Source organism: Lissotriton helveticus, chromosome 2_1 (genome assembly GCF_964261635.1).
Source record: "Lissotriton helveticus chromosome 2_1, aLisHel1.1, whole genome shotgun sequence".
NCBI lineage: Eukaryota > Metazoa > Chordata > Amphibia > Caudata > Salamandridae > Lissotriton > Lissotriton helveticus.
In genome coordinates, this window is record NC_136059.1 from 1,607,951,993 (window position 1) to 1,607,972,383 (window position 20,391).

The following is a 20,391-nucleotide window of genomic DNA, read 5'->3' on the forward strand; positions in this document are numbered from 1 at the left end:
CCAAAAACTTTTTTGGACTTCGGGGTCCAGAGCTACAGATCACCGCAGTTTCTGGCCTGCTCCAGGGTGACGCCCCGAGCTATCTTGTCTGGCCTGCCGTCCAGTAAGTGAACAACAACGGACTGCCTGACTTGCATGGGCTGGCGACCCCTTTTGGTTTCGATTCCCGTCCGGAGATCAACCTGACTTTGTTAGCTACGTAGACGGCCGGACGTGCCTATACTTTTGGTCTATCCGCTTCTGATGCCGATCTGTCGTGGCTTTCAGTTCTGAGACTGGCACCACCTTCGCCCTTTTGGTCCTGCATTTGCCACCGCAGTCACCATTTTCACCCGCCAACAGGCGACCCGTACGGGTCCTGGATCTAAGATGGCCACCAAGCCAGAGAGTGAGAGGCGCAAGACTAAACCGGGCGTTCGAGGGAGTGCTTTGCAAACGAACATTATGGACCGCTACACCCTCCCTAAAGGATCGCCGGGCGCAGCATCTAAACCCTCGACGGCAATGCCGGAGGACTCATCGATTGAGGAAGAGCCCTCGTTGCGGGATCTCATGGGCGCCATTACCGGTATGAAGGCTTCATTGGGGCAACAATATGAGGCCTTGACTCTCAAACTGGATACTGTGTCGATTGATGTCAATCTGATCAGGGCGGATTTGGCGAAGACAAACGAAAAGGTCAAATCCCTGGATCTCAAGACCACTAGCCTGGTCACTGACGTCTCTGACTTACAGGCTGGAGTCGGGAATCTGCGGAAAGCTAATGACTATTTCTCTGGGCGCCTAGAGGACTATGAAAGCCGTGCCAGGCGCAACAACATCCGCCTGATTGGGGTCCCGGAATCGTCGACTGCTGCCTCAACGGACTTATTGGTGGAAGACCTGGTGCTGAATCACTTGGCGCCCAAGGGTCTCAGCAAGTTTTTCGCTGTCGAGCGTGCACATAGGATCCCCGGCGGCACACCTAAATCGGGTGCTAACCCACGACCCATCATTGCGAGAATCTTTCATTTCCGGGACAGAGACGCTATCCTGCAGGCTTCGAGGCAGTCTGGTCCCATTGCCTTTGAGAACTCTACTGTCAGCTTCTATCCGGACTTTACACAACAGGTCCAGAAACAGAGGCTGGGGTTTCAAGGGGTCAAGAAGAGACTCCGGGAAAGGTCTATGAAGTATGCCATGCTCTTCCCGGCCCTTTTGCGGGTGGTTTATAGGGATCGTACCTTTTTCTTTGACCATCCTGGGGTCGTGAGTGACTGGCTTGACTCGCTGCCTGCGGATCAAGAACCTTTTGAGGACTCTGGCAGATCGGATCGGGCGGACGGTGGCCCGACGGAGCAGGAGTAGATATCGACTTTGACCCCGTACCCTTCATGTTAGCTTTGAACTGTGCTATGCTGTGTCATTAATGTTTGCAAGTATTAGTCCTTTTAGGGGTGGGTGCGGGGTGAGCGGGTCCTTTCTCCTCCTGGGTTTTCTTTTCGTAGATTAGTTGGGTGGTTGGGCGACAGGCACACTGCAAGTTTATGGGGCTTTTTGGTCTTCAGCAGGGGTGCGGGGTGGGGGGTATAGTTGTTTTGGTATTGTTGGGGGGACTGGGCTGTTGGTTTGAATTTTATTGTTATTTGCAAGGCGAAGGAAAGGCAAACTCCTGTTTTCTGCAGTTGCTTTGGGTGTGGGGCAGGGAAGGGACTGAATTTGGGGATGGGGGGTAGGGGACTTCAGATATTGTGTTGGAACGTGAACGGGTTAGGGGATGGGATCAAGAGGAGGGTGGTGCTGCAATTGCTGAAATGTTTGTCTCCGGATGTAGTCTTACTGCAGGAGACTCATTTGCTCGGCAACAAGTGCTACGCTCTGAATAGGCGTGGTTATCGCCTTGTGGCACACTTGGGTTTCACTTCAGGCTCCAGAGGGGCGGGCATTCTGGTTCGGACCTCCCGCCCCTTGGCCATTGATGATGTCATACTGGATGATAAGGGACGATACGCCGCCATTGTGGGGCGCTGGGAAGGGAAGGTTCTTATTCTGATTTCCGTGTACGTGCCCCCGGGCCTCCAAGCCACCACATTCGCAGATCTGAGTGAACTTATCCTGGGTCTCCCCGAGGGTCTGCTTTTGATTGGGGGTGATTTTAATGCGGTGGTCTCGGGGATGTGTGACCGTCACCCTCCCAGGGAACTGCCGAAGGCCCAGACTTGGTTGAGTGACTTCCTAGAGACGCTGGGGCTCACTGATTGCTGGCGCTTGCTTCACCCGGGGCGGTTGCAATATACCTATCATTCTGGTGCTCATGGTAGTCTCTCGAGGTTAGATCATATATTGCTGCCCTCGGCCCATGCATCCCTCATACGGGAAGTTAAACATCTGGCAAGGGGTATCTCGGACCATTCTCCGCTTTGGCTGGTGGTTGATGCACGGCAGGGTTCGGCGGGCCGTGTGGCTCCGATTAACCCCTGGTATTTGAAGGACCCCAGGGTCAGGGCTGAGCTGGTTAAAACACACAATTGTTATTTTGCGGAAAATGTGGGCTCTGTTTCCTCCCCAAGTTTACTTTGGGAAGCTTACAAGACTGTCATTCGTGGCCAGGCCCTCTCGTTGATTGGTAGCGTGAAGTTGGCCAACCGTGCTGAGATGGTTCGCCTTGAGGGGGAGGTCACAGCCCTGGAGGGGTGCTTGGAATCTGAGGTCACTGCTGAGGGGTTACATCTGTTGGAGTTGAAACAACATGAATACAGGGCTCTGGTCACAGAAGCTGCTAAGGAAATGGGAAGGGAACAGTAGGGCCGCCTGTATGATGTGGGTGATAAGGCTGGGAAATTACTTGCTTGGCTGGATAAGAGAGAGAATGCAAGTCGTGTCGTCCCTGTGATTGTTGCGGAGAATGGAGAGTGTTGTACTGACCCTGCTGATATAGTCACATGTTTTGCCGATTACTTCCGCGAGGTGTATTCCCAGGTGTCTGATCGATCTGAGCAGGACTCCCACCTGCTATTGTGGGATATTGCACTTCCCCGATTGCCTGACATTGATAGGGACGCTCTGGATGCGCCGCCTACTGTGGACGAGATTGCCGCTGCTGTCCGTTCGGTCCGATCCGGCAAGGCTTCGGGCCCTAATGGGCTCCCCATTGAGCTATATAAACTACGCCCCGACACGCTAGCTACACATCTGCGCTCTATGTTTCTCGAGTCTTTGGAGGTGGGTTCTCTCCCACCAGACCAGAGACTGGCCACTATAGTCGTCATCCACAAAGAAGGTAAACCTCGGGATCGCTGTGCCTCTTTTAGACCCATTTCGTTGATTAATGCGGAGCCTAAAATCTTGGCCAGGCTGCTGGCGACACGTTTGGCGACTGTCATTGGGGACCTGGTTCACCCTGATCAATCCGGCTTTATACCGCATCGCAACACGGCGCTTAACCTCCGAAGGTTGCATGGCGTCTTGGCACGAGCCGAGACGCTACGTGAGCCCGCCATCTTGGCGTCCTTGGACGCTACGATGGTGTTTGATACGATTGAATGGCCGTATTTGTGGGCGGTTCTTGCCAAGTTTGGTTTCGGTCCGGAGTTTGTTCGGTGGTCCCATGGCTCAGGTGGTGGTCAATGGTCGGGTCTCTGCACCCTTCGCACTGGGCAGGGGTACGTGACAGGGCTGTCCCCTGTCCCCCTTGTTGTTTGCTCTCGCCTTGGAACCACTGGCGGCCTGGTTGAGGTGGGAGCCGTCCCTGAAGGGCATTAGATGGAATTCGGAGTTTGAGGACCGTATATCTCTCTATGCTGATGATATTCTGCTGTATCTCACATCTCCCCGTAAATCCCTCATTGTACTGTTCGATGTCTTAACGTCCTTTCGCAAAAACTCGGGTCTTGTCATCAATTGGTCGAAGTCCTGTGTATACGTCCTGTCGGGAGACGCCCCTCTTCTGCCAAGTGGTTGTCCTATCGCGATTGCGAGAGATGGATTTAAATACCTAGGCATTTTTATCACTCTGAAACCTGAACTGCGGTTTGACCGGAACTTGCTGCCCCCTCTTCAGCGCTTTCGGGCAGATGTTGTCGCTTGGGGGAAACTCCCTCTCTCTCCCCTAGGTAGAGCGGCATTGTTTAAGATGATGTCACTGCCCCGCTTCCTCTACGCATTGCAAAACACACTTGACGTTGTCCCGGCTAAATATTTCCGTGAGGTTGAGAGTTTACAGAGACAACTGGTGTGGGGGGTAGGCCCCGGATCGCCATCGCTAAACTGTCGCTCCCGTGGTACGACGGTGGAATTGCTTTGCCTGATATCCGTCGCTACTATTGGGCATCTCAATTGGGGGCAATAAATCATTGCATGTATGGCCCTTTGCCGAATCCGGCCTTCGAGATGGACAAATGGTTGTTACCGGGGGGTGACTATAATAGAGCCCTCTACTCGAGAATCACCCCTCGAAACGTAACGGGCCCCACTAGGACGGCTGTCCAGGTGTGGAGACATGCTTCCATGGCGCTTGGGTGGACTGATAAATTGACTCGTGCCACCCCACTGTATGCATCCGATAGACTTGGCTCTCTCTGGCAGTCGAAAGGGTTTGATAGGTGGGACTTGATAGGTATCAGCAGGATTGATGATGTTTGGACTAAGGGGAGAATGAAGACGTTTGAGGAATTGAAAACCGAGTACGCTCTGAGCGATCACGAATTTTTTCGCTATGCGCAGGTCCGCCACGCGGTGCTCTCGGTCTTCACTTCGGGTGTGGAGATTCCGGAGTCGTCCCCGCTTGAGGACAGGGTACTAGACGGACATGTTCCTGATAGCACGATTTCGCTTATTTATAAAAAATTGATCAACTCCAGGTCTGATCTCCTGTTTCGCCTTAGAGAGGTCTGGATTGGTGATGGGCTGGAGCTGGACGATGAGGACTGGCAGGCGGCGATCTCCTCCCCTAAAGAGGTGGCCATCCAGGCGCGCCTTAGATTAGTGCAACTTTAAATCCTGCATAGAGTGTATGTGACTGGTCCCCGTTTGGTACACATGGGCTTTTCTGTGGATGGATTGTGTCGGCGTGGATGCGGTCTCCTGGGCACCTTTTTACATATCGTTTGGGAGTGCCCTGAGATAGTGCGATTCTGGACCAGTGTGCACGAGGTGATGAGTGAGGTTACGGGGGTGCGATCGATGCCGGAGGCTAGGAGATGCTTACTGAATGTATGGGAACCGAATGACTACTCCGTATCGCAGCTTCGATGGGTGACCTTGGGCAATATGATTGCCAAAAGAGACATTGCGCAACTGTGGGGTGCTCAGGGACCGCCCGGGATTCGGAAATGGAAACAAAACATGGACTGGTGCATGTTCAGGGAAAAAACTGTATATATTTCCCGGGGTACCCCCCGAAAATGGGGGAAGATATGGACTCAGTGGAACACTTACCGTGGCGAAATATGTACCCCCCCTCTCCCTGACCCAGATGTTGCACCTACGTCCCCGTAACCCGAGGGTTCCTCCACCTCTTACTGTGTATTGGATACATTTTGTTCCTTCTGCCCCCCCCCATGCGAGACTCTTTCTTGATGGAAAATACGCTCATTGGTTGACCTTCCCGCTCCTACACCATGTGATGCAACGTTGTTTATATTGCTGTCTTCTCTTTTTCTTTGTTCCTTGCAAGTTGTTTGTGTTTGTATTTATAAAATTAATAAAAAGTTTCAAAAAAAAAAAAAAAGACTGAGAGAGTGGAATATGCAAGCTCACCTCCCGGCATGGCTCCGCTTAGAACACTACGATGCAAGGTGTTGTATCTGCGGCCAGGAAAAGGTAAGCCTAATTCATATTTTATGTATCTGTCCTTCATTGTTGCAGCAAAGAAGAACTCTCCTCTGCACTGACTTTATTTATCTAAGAGTTCACACCTGCGGGCAGGAATTAATAGCCAGTCTAGTCCCTGCAACACTACACTAAATGTCACAACTGTATCTGTGCTGCAAAAACTGAATGTTCATTTTTTTTTTCTTTCCTTCTTTTTTTTGTCCTCATTAAAGAAATAAAGTGATGTAACAGGGATTCTGCGCAAACACAGAACTGTGCACTGAGACTAAGGCCATCAGTGAATTAGGATGTGCCAAAACTCACCTTAGTACTACAAATCCCCTACCAGACTAGCAATCAGTGTCACATTAGCTCTTCGTCCTATAGCAAAGAAACCAATGATTAGACAACCTAGAACTTGCGACTTAGGACCATCTCAGGAATGGTGAAAAGTGAGAACACTCTTCTGTTATACGCTCATACCAGTCCACAACAGGAGTAAAATAGAGACACGGTAAGGTTAAAATGTTTATTTTAGCGACGTGATCTCAAGCGCAGTCTTTTAATCAACATCAGCATACATATGGATAATAATAATACGGAAAGCATGGTTACAATTCCATAAAATACAAAAGGAGGAATCATGTTACAATGATAGTGCAAACAGGTGATGAAAAGCGCCTATTTAAAGCACCCTCCCTATCTAGAAACTATGTATTATAAAACTATAGAAGGTCTCTTAAGCATTCTTAGGGGGACCCCATTTACCTGTCCGCTCAGTAATGGTAAATTACATCAGGAATGGTTAGTCTCTCTGCATGCCTGGAATCTTCCAAGTGTGTGCAATTCTGGCAAGTGTGCTATGATAAAGGCGCCAGAATCCTACTTGGCTTGCAGCTGCCAAATTGTTGTGTCTAGAATGTGTTACACGACACACCGATAAACAGGCTTGTGCGTTATGATAATTTTGGGGGCTTAGCACTCACTATACAGACTGGGGACACGATGTATGTCTAGAGATGTCGAAAAACAAACCTTTTCTCATGTATAGACCTTCGTGATAGCTAACTTAGCAAAAACAGCCAAGCAGTGTGGTGTGCAGAAGCATCAACAGGAACAATGGCGTTTAAACAAGCCATGCTAACTTAACATGCACTCAGAAAGAGGCCCATAAACCATACTACACCCCCCATGTTCGAGGAACACACAGCACTCATGGCAAACATGATAGAATGCAGAGTTCAAGTTCGAGGAAGACAACCAAGTTCAGAAAGTTTGCCGAACCTGAAATTTTAGGAGGGAAAAACCAAAATGTATCAAATTTAGTGAATTTGAAACACACATGGCTATGGTGTACAAAATCCTCTCAGCTATGTAATGAAAAAGCAAGATAAAAATGTAAAATATTCACAAGTTTAGCACGTGTCTATGAAGTAAAAAAAAAAAATTAATACTTCAGTCCAACAACGTGTAAGCACAAAATGTTGCAACTGCTTCCAACAAGAAGTCATTGTTTTCATCCATGAGCATCTCAGCCATCCAATTAAGCAAGGGGAAAGAACATACATGTTCCTCGATTACTGGAGCCTCTAGCATATTCAGAGGACAACAAGGGCTTACTTCAAGATAACTGTGATCCAGAAAGTCATTGGCTGCAGTCCAAATGTTCCAATTGCCTAGAACCCCATGTGCCGCTGCGCAGGCCATAATCCCAGTACCAGAACATTTCTATTTCATGAGCAACCAAGGGACTCATTAATAGATCAAAATCCCAATCAGGAGACACCGTGTTGCAGAGACACAAATCCAGGGCCCATTCAAATTCACAATTCAGGCAATGAAAAACAGGCTGCACGCAAGTGAAGAAAGAAAACCGGAAGGTTAAACCATACACTACACTCAGAGTCGCCAAAGGCAACGTTCCATAGTATTCTAGCATCCGGACACTCAGCCGGGACTAAACGTCGAGGGGCACATACTGTGTATCCATTTTGCAATAATAAAAGCAGAATGCCAGCGCCCAAAGCCAGTAGCAAGGGGAAACCTCCAAAGACACTCGAAAAAATCGAATGAAAAAATGCGGGGATCACACCGAATATAGTTTGAAACGAGGTAACAAGGCCAGAGCATACTACTTTAAAAAAATGAGCCAGGCCAGAAGTTGACGAGGCATTCAAGATTGTGTGGATCAAAGCACCCAAGTGCAGGTCTGTGTTTATTAAGGCATTCACATCTTTGCGAGTAATTGCAACGTGAAGGACGAATGTCTAACGCGCAGATGTAAGAGGAACTTCCTTCTGGGACAAAAGAGCTCTTATTCTGCTCATCTTGTTGAACTCTGCTTTCAAGGTCGGAGTCGAGGGCCAAATGGAAGAATCATGCCTGCCGTGTGGAGGAGTGAACAACACATTTTTGCAACAAGTAACACGCTTGGAAACGGTAACAATGTAAGCAATACCGGCGTGTAACCCACAACACTCTTCATTATTTAATAATAAATAACTACCATTAACAAGCAGTGTGAAAGTAGGTGTAATGGCAGGAACAGGGGTGCTTTTCAAAACACACTCCAAATTGGGTGCAAGGACATTACAAGAGCCGTGCAATTGAAGATTTCTGCATGTTAATGAATGGTATGGTGTAGTGATGCAATCCTCGCCATTTAAAAATACTTCTTTACCATTCCTCAAACACCTGTAAGTGAATGGGAGGTTACAAACTTCATGAAGATATGCTCCACCCAGGGGCTCAAATCTGCCTATAGCATAGTGTTTCATGCAATTCTCGAACTTGAAAAGAGAGAAGGGTAAGGTGATTAACCCATGGATAAGCCACACAGGCAAATTTGACTCTGCTACAGAAAAAGGCAATGGTTCTAATTTTTCAATATGCAACAGAGAAAACGTGGCATCTTTCATTGACATAAATTGCTGTTTCAAAGTCAAATTAAAAGGCAGAAATAACAAGCTTGTGTTCATGTAATCCCAAGGAACGCGACCATTCTGAAGTGTCTGCAAAATCCATGCAAACTGAATCACAGAACGCAATTGATTTTGCCCATGATATAACACTGCAACATCTTCTTGTACAATATCAACCACAGATGACACAATATTATCTAAAGTGTAAATTCGGAAAGAAAGGGTGTTAATGCTATTGTCTACAACAGCAAGCACTTTTTCTAAATTAGCTTGATCGGTAAAGAGTCATAATATCGAGTCTTTTATTTCGACTGGACAGAATATCGAGTAAAAAATATAGAATGGACATAATATCGACTAGACATAATATAGACAACAAAAATATCGACTAGAGAAAATTAATATCGAATAGAATGGACATAATATCGAATCAAAAATATAGAATGGACATAATATCGACTAGACATAATATAGCCAACAAAAATATCGAATTTAAGGTAAGTTAATAATAATTTTTATTTTTTGTGTAATATAAGTCTGTAGCGGGTTGTGGGTTTATAGGGGAATAGGGTGGGAAGTAATTTAATTATAATTAATTAAATATGTTAATTTATTTATTGATATTTATTTAGAATTAATTGTTAATTACTTATTAATTGGTAATTAATTAAAATATAATTGGTAATTAATTATAATTGATTAATTGATAAATATTTTAATTTTAGTAATTTATTTTCTGTAGCGGGTTGTGGGTTTATAGGGGAATAGGGTGGGAAGTAATTTAATTATAATTAATTAAATATGTTAATTTATTTATTGATATTTATTTAGAATTAATTGTTAATTAATTATTAATTGGTAATTAATTAAAATATAATTGGTAATTAATTATAATTGATTAATTGATAAATATTTTAATTTTAGTAATTTATTTTCTGTAGCGGGTTGTGGGTTTATAGGGGAATAGGGTGGGAAGTAATTTAATTATAATTAATTAAATATGTTAATTTATTTATTGATATTTATTTAGAATTAATTGTTAATTAATTATTAATTGGTAATTAATTAAAATATATTTGGTAATTAATTATAATTGATTAATTGATAAATATTTTAATTTAAGAAATGTATTTTCTGTAGCGGGTTGTGGGTTTATAGGGGAATAGGGTGGGAAGTAATTTAATTATAATTAATTAAATATGTCATTTAAATTATTGGTATTTATTTTGAATTAATTGTTAATTAATTTTTAATAGGTAAATAATTAAAATATAATTGGTAATTAAAATAAATTTATTAATTTTGAAATTGTAAATTAATTTATTGTTAATAGGTAATTAATTAGTATGAGTAGGCAATTTTTATAATTGAATAATTTTATTTTGTATTTATAAATAAATATTTAATATTTTTTATACACAAGTAAAATATTTTATTTATTTGTAATTGGTATTACTATTTATGTTATTTATATCTATTTGTGAAGTATTTACTTTCCCTATTATTGCACTCTCTGAAGTTGGAATAGTAATTTTAACCCCTACGCTATACAACACTTTCCCTACTGTTGCACCCACTGGAGTGGGCATGCAACGTTTACAACGCAACTTTTACTATGCACTACCATTACAACGAAACTTTTACAACGCAAAAACTTTTACAACGCATACATTTACAAAGCATGTTTTTACAACGCAGATACCTTTACAACGCATACCATTACAACGTAAGTATTGCTAAGTATATAATTATTTTTAAAATGTTATATGTTTGGGTTTTTGGGTAAAGGGGTATTTTTAGGGTTCAGGGTCAGTTTTCAGTTTTTGGGTAAAGGGGTATTTTTAGGGTTCAGGGTCAGTTTTCAGTTTTTGGGTAAAGGGGTATTTTTAGAGTTCATGGTCAGTTTTCAGTTTTTGGGTAAAGGGGTATTTTTAGGGTTCAGGGTCAGTTTTCAGTTTCTGGGGTAAAGGGGTATTTTTAGGGTTCAGGGTCAGTTTTCAGTTTTCGGGTAAAGGGGTATTTTTAGCGTTCAGGGTCAGTTTTCAGTTTTTGGGTAAAGGGGTATTTTTAGGGTTCTGGGTCAGTTTTCAGTTTTTGGGTAAAGGGGTATATTTAGGGTTCAGGGTCAGTTTTCAGTTTTTGGGTAAAGGGGTATTTTTAGAGTTCAGGGTCAGTTTTCAGTTTCTGGGGTAAAGGGGTATATTTAGGGTTCAGGGTCAGTTTTCAGTTTTTGGGTAAAGGGGTATTTTTAGGGTTCAGGGTCAGTTTTCAGTTTCTGGGGTAAAGGGGTATTTTTAGGGTTCAGGGTCAGTTTTCAGTTTTTGGGTAAAGGGGTATTTTTAGGGTTCAGGGTCAGTTTTCAGTTTTTGGGTAAAGGGGTATTTTTAGGGTTCAGGGTCAGTTTAGGGTTTTTGGGGTACAGGGGTACTTTGTAAAAATAAAGTAAACTTACATTTAAATTACATTAATTAAATACAATTAAATAAAATTAAATTATATTATAATATTTTAAATTAATTTATATTAAAAATAATATGATATACTTACCAATACTTATGTTGTAATGGTATGCGTTGTAAAGGTATATGCGTTGTAAAATCTTGCGTAGTAAATGTATGAGTTGTAAAAGTTTTTGTGTTGTAAAAGTTTTGATGTAATGGTAGGTGTTGTAAAAGTATGCGTTGTAACATCATACATCCCTGGAGTGGGAATAGTAATGTTAACCCCTACGCTATCCAGCGCTTTCCCTACTGTTGCACCCACTGGAGTGGGAATAGTAAATTTTACCTCTACGCTATCCAACACTTTTGCTAATGTTGAACTCACTATAGTTGTTACAATAAATTTTAACCATTTTCTATGCTACGCTAAAAATGTTATATATGTTTATTTAATAATATGTTTTTATATATATATATATGTATTATTTTTGGTGATATAATTTTTTTAATTATAGAAATTATTTATTAAAATTAAAATTTTAAAATAATTATTTCTAAGTTTATATTTAATATATATATTACTATATTAGTTTTAACTTAATTTTAAGACATTTAAAAAAATCGATATTTTGACAGTCTATATTTATGTAAGTCGATATTTTGGAGTCGATATTTTGGTACTTACCTGTTTGTAGATAGGGAGTCGATATTTTGTCACTCGATATTTTTCACTCGATATTTGTGTATCTCGATATTTGTGACGTCGATATTATGTCAGTGATCCAGCTTGATCTATAGCCCTAAGCCTAGAAGCAGCTTCAGTATGAGACAATTTCCAAACTTCATTGTGAGCAGCATATATCCATCTTTTCAATCTGCCACCCGCAGGGCCTTTTACAAAATCATTTAAGTCAACAGTATCAGAGATCTTGGACAAATGTGACTTAACGGACACTAAGTATGAATGTCTGAGCCAACTCTGGCACAATTTGCCTACAGAATAGGTGGTGACTGAATGGTGGGTCTGGAAACAGGGATCAACTCTAACCGCCGTGTAGCCACGGGTGAGACCCAGAAAGCGGTGCTTGCAGGAATCCACACTTTTTTACCATAGCAACCAGCCTTCTGGACTAATGCTAGATACATTAAAAGAGGAATTACCAAACAGTTCCTGAATCTCACTCAGGGGTGTACTGATAACATTATGCCAATGGGAGAATTCGCCCAAATCTGGAAAGGAAGGAGCATTCAATTTTTTAGAAGTAGCCAATCCAAAGCATGTTGTTTGTGAAATTGTATCATTCAGAAACAACATATGGTTTGGGATGAGACAAGCATGATGCAAAGCCTCAGTGCCTTGCACTTGCCAATTTTTAGAACCTCAAACAGATTTAAGATCAATAGTATCTCTCCACAGTTCATAGCCCCCAACAGCCAATTGGTCAATAAAGGACTTTGAATAAAGTAATTTGGCGTGGGTAAGTCTAACCTTGGAAAATGACTCTCCAGTCAATTTAAAATAAAAAAGCATTAGGGTTGGATTGATCAAAATCAGTAAAATAGGAAAACTTTTTCAGGAATGTTTTGGAACTGCCTTCTACTGGTGCGGGACAATGGCATAGGTGCATCAAGCTAAAAACCGGTCGCAAACGGGCAGATTCTCAGAATCTTCCCCTCTGCGACCGGTATTTTTGCATTTTGGATGCATCATCCCAAATGCAATAATCCCAATTTAAGAAATCGCAAAATTGCGATTACTTAAATTGCGATTGCATTTAAGGAATCTCAAATTGTCGAGGGGAAAATCTGTCCCATCCACAATGAGTACGGTACAATGCCGGTGCAAGCGCCTTAGCCGAATCTTCTGCAAACTGCAGCGCCTGATCCTTCGGCAAAGTGTGAGCGAAAGCGGGGAGAATCACCTCCTCCCCTTGTGGAGCGGCCAAGACAAACGGTGGGGGCCAGTCGACCTCCGCCAACAAAATATCATAAGTAGTCATTAGATTTTCCCGAAGACCCTTTTTATGGTACGTTCTATGTCACCTTCAATTACAAGGACTATGTCATAAAGTCAGAGGGAGACACTCTAGCGTCTGCTGTTTCAACTACAACAAAGGTGTCAGTCGCTGTCACCTTCAGTAGTGGACGCAGCGCCTCTCGAATGATGGTAATCTCCGCCGCGCTGTCCATCAGGGTCAGAGCCCATGTCAGATTCCGAAGCTGCATTCTCACTATCTGTGGCATATCTCGCTGTTAAAGCAGCAACTTTCTTCTTCTGAAAACTGGGGTCTTTGACCCAGTGACTCGTCCTGCTTGCCTTTTCCGTCAGCCTTACGAGGTTGCTCACGGATCTGTTGGGCACTTTGACCTCTGCTGCCGCCTCCTCCACCGGTGGTTGTTACAGATGTTTCCTGCAAAGAGCGAGGAGAACGTTGTTCAGGAACCTGAAACCTATCAGGCGACTTAATAGTACTGCGGTCACGCAAATCACATTTACACTCAACAGGGGCAGGTGTAGGTGAAGCGGGACGGGAACCCTGTTTCTGCTGCTGCTGCTTCCCCTGTTTTTTGTTCTTACTCCAATTTGGTTTCTGAACTTTTGGGCGGTCATCCATATGAGATGACCCTTGCTGAGCTTGCTGTTGCTTTTCTTTCTTCACGAAAGGCTTAACACCTAAACTATTATAGCCCACGGTCTTATAAGCCTCCGTAATAATTTTCGGCAACTGACGGGCTTAAAAACAGAAAACAGTGCCAGCTTGGATCCCGGTGCCTTCCCAGAGCTACATCACTGGAACTGGGAGGCTGAGATTCAACGGGTCCATCGCTTTCCTTTGATGTTAAAGAAATCACCACAAGCGGCCAAAAATGGGACCACTATGCCAAGAGCGATCTTAATTTACTTCGGGAACTTTCTGCTACGCGAGGAGATTTTGCAAAGGCATGCCCCAATGCTAAACGAGTTTTCGAGAACCAGTCTTTTTTTACCAGCCCAGACTTCTGCCATGTTACCGTGGAAAGACGCTGGAGATTAAGAGAAATGATTCAACCTTTCCAAGCTCTGGGTGCACAGGCCTATCTGATGAATCCTGCAAAACTAAAAATCATTTACAAGAACACATCCAAAGTCTTTACATCAGAGGTTCAAGCAAAAGCCTATATGGATTCTTTTTCTAATTTGCAGGCTGACTAAACTTTCTAGATATCTTAAATTCAAGTAAATTCTGAACCTAGTGAGCAAGGGCAGTTGAAACGAGGGTTAGGTGTTACCTAATAAAAAAAAAAGGAAAAAGGGGCAGGTATATAGAGGGACTTGAGGGGGAGAAGGACACTTGGTTGGTAATGGGGGTAGCCAAAGGAGATTGCTGCAGGTTTGGTGCAGAAACAATAGACATGAGTGCAGTGAGGGGGGTCGACTCTCAGGCTCCATCATTGAGACCTTAGGTATGCTTGCTTCAAAGTATAGGTGGGGTGTGTGGACGGGGGTGGTGGTTGGGGTCAGGGATTAGGGATGGGGGCCTAACAGGGGGGGTCTGGGAGGGGCAAATAAGGGAAAAGACTCACCATTCAATAAAGAAAACAGATACGGAGCCGAACAATTCAATAAAAAAGATCAAGTGGAAACGCAATCTTATCTAATATATGGCTACAGGCACTATGTTCAACTATATATTTTATGCGAGTAGTAACTCTTAATGTTTGTGGGCTGAATGACCCCGTCAAAAGGAGGATGGTTCGTGAATATTTTAAATTATTATGTGTAGATATAATTTGTCTACAGGAGACACATGGAGGAGGCGCGAACATTCCTTCTGGAACAATAGGGCTTTCAGTTAATAGCCTGTACCTCGCAGGGAACCAGGACTAGAAGGGTGGCAATACTAGCTAAAAATAGCGGGCTAACCTTTAAAAAGTGCCTGTCCGATAGATATGGTCGGTGGGTAATCTTGGAGGGCCAAACATCAGGATTTTTGTTCACACTTTGCTCAGTTTATGGTCCCACGGTTGATGATGTTGAGATGCTTAACTCTGTTAATCAACAGCTTGCGAACTGGCCACTTCCGATTATCATTTTTGAAGATCTCAATATTAATGGTCTGAATGGGCTTTGGAAGGGGGATCCAACTAAATCTACAGGCCTTAAGAAAAAAGGCCATAGAGCTTTGACTCAAATGACGGAGGATAGCGGGCTTGTCGATTCATGGGAGTACTATAACCCCCTGGGTACAGGTAGTACTTATTACTCTGCACCTCACAGGACAGTGGCGCTCTTAGATTATTTTTTAGTCTCCTCTTCTATTATTTCATCCTGTAAAATTAACAAATTACCGCGCCTGGTATCTGACCATAGTCCCCTGGTCTTAGATATTCAAACTTATGCAGGGGATAAAAAAGCAGTTAACTGGACATTTGAACGAGCTTTACTGCATGATACAGAATATGTTGTACATATGAATAATTGGCCCAAAGAATTTTTGGAGATTAACTGGGGGAGTTCAGAGCTCGGAGTTGTCTGGGACACTCTTAAAGCCGGAATTCGGGGAGAAACGATGAGCTATTCTCTGAGAAGGAGTAAATTGGAAAAAACCAAGAGGGAGGGTACACAGAGATAAATTGGGGATCTAGAGGAGGAAGTGGTTAACGCAATAAATCATAGCTTGAATATAAAAGAGATTCTACAAAAATTAGCTCTGGCAAAGGCTGCGGCAGGGGAAGTTATTGCTAAAGCAGCAGGGAAATTTTTGGCATGGAAGCAAACACAGCACAAATTTAGTGAGCAAGTGGAGCATATACTGGCTGTAAGGACCAGGCAGCTAGCCACTAAGGGGAATATTACTGAGGTTTAAACAGCAGACGGGATGATTGCTAATACCCCGAAGCATATTTGTAAGGCTTTTCAAGGTTTTATCAAAATCTATATAATGAGGATATGGCAAGGAATCCCAAGGAAGCTAGGGATTATCTAGAGCCAATTCCGTTTGATGCTTTTTTTTTAGAAGACTCCACCGCACTAGAAATCAACTTTACAGACAAAGACATTAGAAAAGCCATTTTTGACCAACCATCGGGCAAGGCGGTGGGCCCAGATTTTAACTCTTTATAGATTTATGAAACTTTTTTTTCTTCATTAAATGAAGCTCTGTGTAGTATAATGCGACAGGTGCAGGATGGTGTAACACCCCCGCAGTCATGGGGAGAAGCTACTATGATTGTATTCTTAAAAAAAGCCAAACCCCCTAAAGAACTTGGGTCTTATAGGCCGATAAGCCTAATGAACAGCGACTCCAAGATTTACTCCAAAATTTTGGCTAACCGTCTTAGCTTAATCATAGGAAAAGTGATCTCGGTCCGGCAACACGGTTTTATCCCGGGTAGAGGAACCGCTGAACATGTTAGGAGAGTTTGCAACCTGTTTGATGGCACATCAGTCACACGAGACCCTATGGCGCTTATCCTGCTTGACGCGGAGAAGGCGTTCAATAGGGTCTCTTGGGGCTTTCCCTGGTCAGCACTGGAGAGAGTTAATATTCGTAGGAGGTGCATAAGAGCGCTGCAGGTCTCATATAAAAATCCCAGGATTCGTGTTCGGGTTATGGGAGGACAAAGCGATATAATAGATATTTAACGAGGAACTAGGCAGGGGTGTCTGTGCTCACCCCTCATTTTCGCTTTTTATATTGACTCGTTTATAAGGAAAATAGCATCAAATAGAGGTATTGTTCCAATACGACTTAATGCGTTCGAAACAAAGATCTTGAAATACACGGACGACCTGGCTATCATGACCGCTAGCCCAGCTGAGGCACTGGTTGAAATCGAACAGGAGGCAGATTGCTTTGGGGCAGTCTCTGGCTATAGTCTTAACAGGGGGAAGACTCAGATTGTCATAAATGAGAAGACTAGTCAAAATTCAAATTCAAAAGACCTTTATTCGAATTCCTTAAAATTCATAAAAGTACCGAACACAATTCATCAACACATCATGAATAAATATACATACAGTAATAAAGTAAAATAGACATACATATGACATTTATATTCCATACAGTGACAATACAATACATTTCTAAACAATATGCTAAATTACCATAGTAACACCAATAAACAGCAGATATACAATACTCAGGGGTTTTCCATCATCTTACGAGCTCGTATAGCCAGTCTTAAAAAGGAGCTAACCCGGAATGTTAATTCATCACTATCCAGAACAATCAACATGTTATATGAATCTTGGAGCGTCAGTGGTCTGGATTTTTTAAAATACGGTGTTAAAAACCATTTAATATACACAAGATAAAATTTACAGAAAAATAAAAAGTGCAAATCATCCTGGATACTCACGCCATCACAGGGACATAAAATAGAATCAATACTGTGACAATGGCCTAGTGGAAAAGACAACATATGTTTTACTGTTCCTGCCCTTAAACGAAACAGCAGTGATCTCTCCCAGCTAGTCATAGGCAGCGAGAGATAGGGCGGCAAAGTCTGTCCACGCAGTCCGTTGCCTATATATTTCATTACAGTAGATTTTTGTGATTCGCTTCTGAACCTTTCACTGTTATAAAGTACATATAGTGCATTCTTAACCTCGACTTTGTCCTGAAGTTTTATAGTTATCGGATCAGTAAACAAAGTACTTCTACCAACTTCATCCAGTGTTTTAGAGACTTCAGACAACCATGGAATTCTCATGCCATGGTCGCAGTTTAAACAATCCTTAATAATATTCTGAGTAAGAGCAGCGGCCTCATTCCTCCAGATTCTGATCCAGAAGAGTGCCGGTCTTGCTCTAATAAAATCACTAATGTATGGTAGGGTTAATTCACTATGACAAATGAAAGTGGAGGAGGAAATTGGTGCACCCAACACTTTCCTGCAGAAGCGATTTTCCTCCCTTTGGATGCAGGGGCTGTTTCTTGATCCCCATACCTCTGCACCATACGTGGCAACTGGTGCACACTGTAGTTTAAAAAATTTTAAAATAGCCTTAGTGGCACCTATTCTCTTTGGGCGTGGGAGGCTCAGAACAGAATTGTTGGCTTTCGAGAACTTGCTCGTGGCGTGGGCCATATGCCCACTCCACGAGCCGTTCGCAGCGAAAACCAACCCTAAATATGGAAAATTAGGGACAGATTCCAATTTGTCTGTGCCTAACCGTATAGTGCTGAGTTTCCTTTTGCCAGGTCCACAGGACATAATAAAATACTTTTTAAAATTTACCTTTAAATCCAGATCCTCCATGAACTTAACAAAACTATGTACCAGCAGGCAGGCGAAGAGCATTTGGGGTGCGGGCCATAAGCACCGCATCGTCTGCGTATAAAAGTACTGGAAGGGGTTTCCCTAAGATAAATGGGACATCCGTGGTCACTTCTTTCAGACAGTTGGATAAGCCGTTAATATAAATGATGAACAACAGGGGTGCTAAAACGCACCCCTGTCTCACCCCCCTCCCTATCTCAATTGCTCCTGATACCTCTCCGCCCATCCCAATACGTACCCGTGCTTTCAGGTCAGTATGGAGATATGCTAAAAAATTTACAAGAGTGATATCAAGACCATTGGTTGAGAGGATGGACCAAAGCTTTGATCTGTTGACGAGATCAAAAGCAGATGAGAGATCCATGAATGCAAGGTAGGTAGCGGAGGAGCGGGCAACACTGTATTTGTCAATTATCAGTTTCAAGTTTAAGCATTGCTCCACCGTACCTACCCCACTACGGAACCCCATCTGACACGGATCTAAAAAATCGTTGTCATTTGCCCAGTCCAGTATTCTATGGAAGATGATACGACCCAATACTTTTAGAGTATTGTCCAAAAGGGAGATAGGGCGATAATTCGCGGGATCAGATCTATCTCCCTTTTTATAAATAGGGACAATAATACTGGTAGTCCAGGTGGACGGCATGGCTGTTTTTGGTAAACTGTTAAAAATGTTAAGGAATATAGGTGTCCACAAATTAACATCGTATTTAATGATGTCAATGGGAAGACCATCAGGTCCAGGTGCCTTATTTCCCAAACTCTCTTTTATGGCTGTTTTAACCTCGTGCTCTAAAATTAGTAGACCACTTGGTTGGTCAAGAGTGGGTGGAAAATACTCCTCAATAGGGGCTGCATAAATGCCTGAAAAATGGGTCTCCCATGCTGTGCTTGTAATATTACAACTAATTTGGGTAAGTTTCTTTCCCATTTCCCGTGTTTTTCTAACTGCTGACCAAAATGGGCCACTACCACCCAAGTTTGCACTGAGTACCAAGGAGTCCCATTGCTCTGAAAGTAAATTTGCCTTCCGTTCGGATATTTTAGCTTTATAATTTTTCCTAGCTAATTGGACGGTTGATTTACACCTTGGTTTCATAGAGAGTGCCTTTCTTAATTCTCTATTTGCCAAGGAGCATGTCGAATCGAACCACCTTGGTTCTTTACCTTCCCTAGGAAGTGGAACGGATAAAAGAGTTTTGATGACAGAACACAGAGTTTCAAAATCTGCAATTAAATGACCATGGTTGTTACTTGGTAGTTTACAGGAATCAATCAAGTGTGGATATAACAGTTGTACATTAGTTAAAATGGCCTCACAATCCACTCCCCTCCATTTTAGTCGTAAACCATCAATTGATGGAGTGATGTCCCTAGCACCGGTTAAGTTTTCAAAGATCGGGCTAGGCGCAAGATCCAAAACTACAACCAGGGGGTTGTGGTCACTAAGGGGTGTCTGTAGCACAGAAGTTTTTACTATGCAATCTGTTAACAGTGGAGATGTAAATACGTAGTCAATAGTAGAACTACTATTTGCACCAATATGTGTGGGAGCGTAAGGGGAATCACTTTTTTGTCCTATTTTCAGGGCATCATCTAGATCAAAATCAGTGAGCAATTTGGACAATTCAGAACCCCTGCGCTCAGCTGGGTCAGAATAGGTATGATTAACAGATCCAGCACTTACTGTTAGTTTTGCATTGAAGTCACCCCCAATCAAGATACCTGACTTGTTGTCAACTGTAAGGGAACATTCCAAATTACTTAAAACCTTGGATAATGCCAAAAAGTTCTTGTTCGGTACGTGATAAAAATCATTGTTATAAAAATTTATTAAATAAATTGTGGTCTTTGACTTCAACTTATATTCAAGAATCTGGATGTTAGAATTTTGCGGGCCATCGCTCTGCAGGTTTTTAATTATGCCACCTGCAAGAATCTTGATCCCGACAAAGAGGCCACCCACCGCT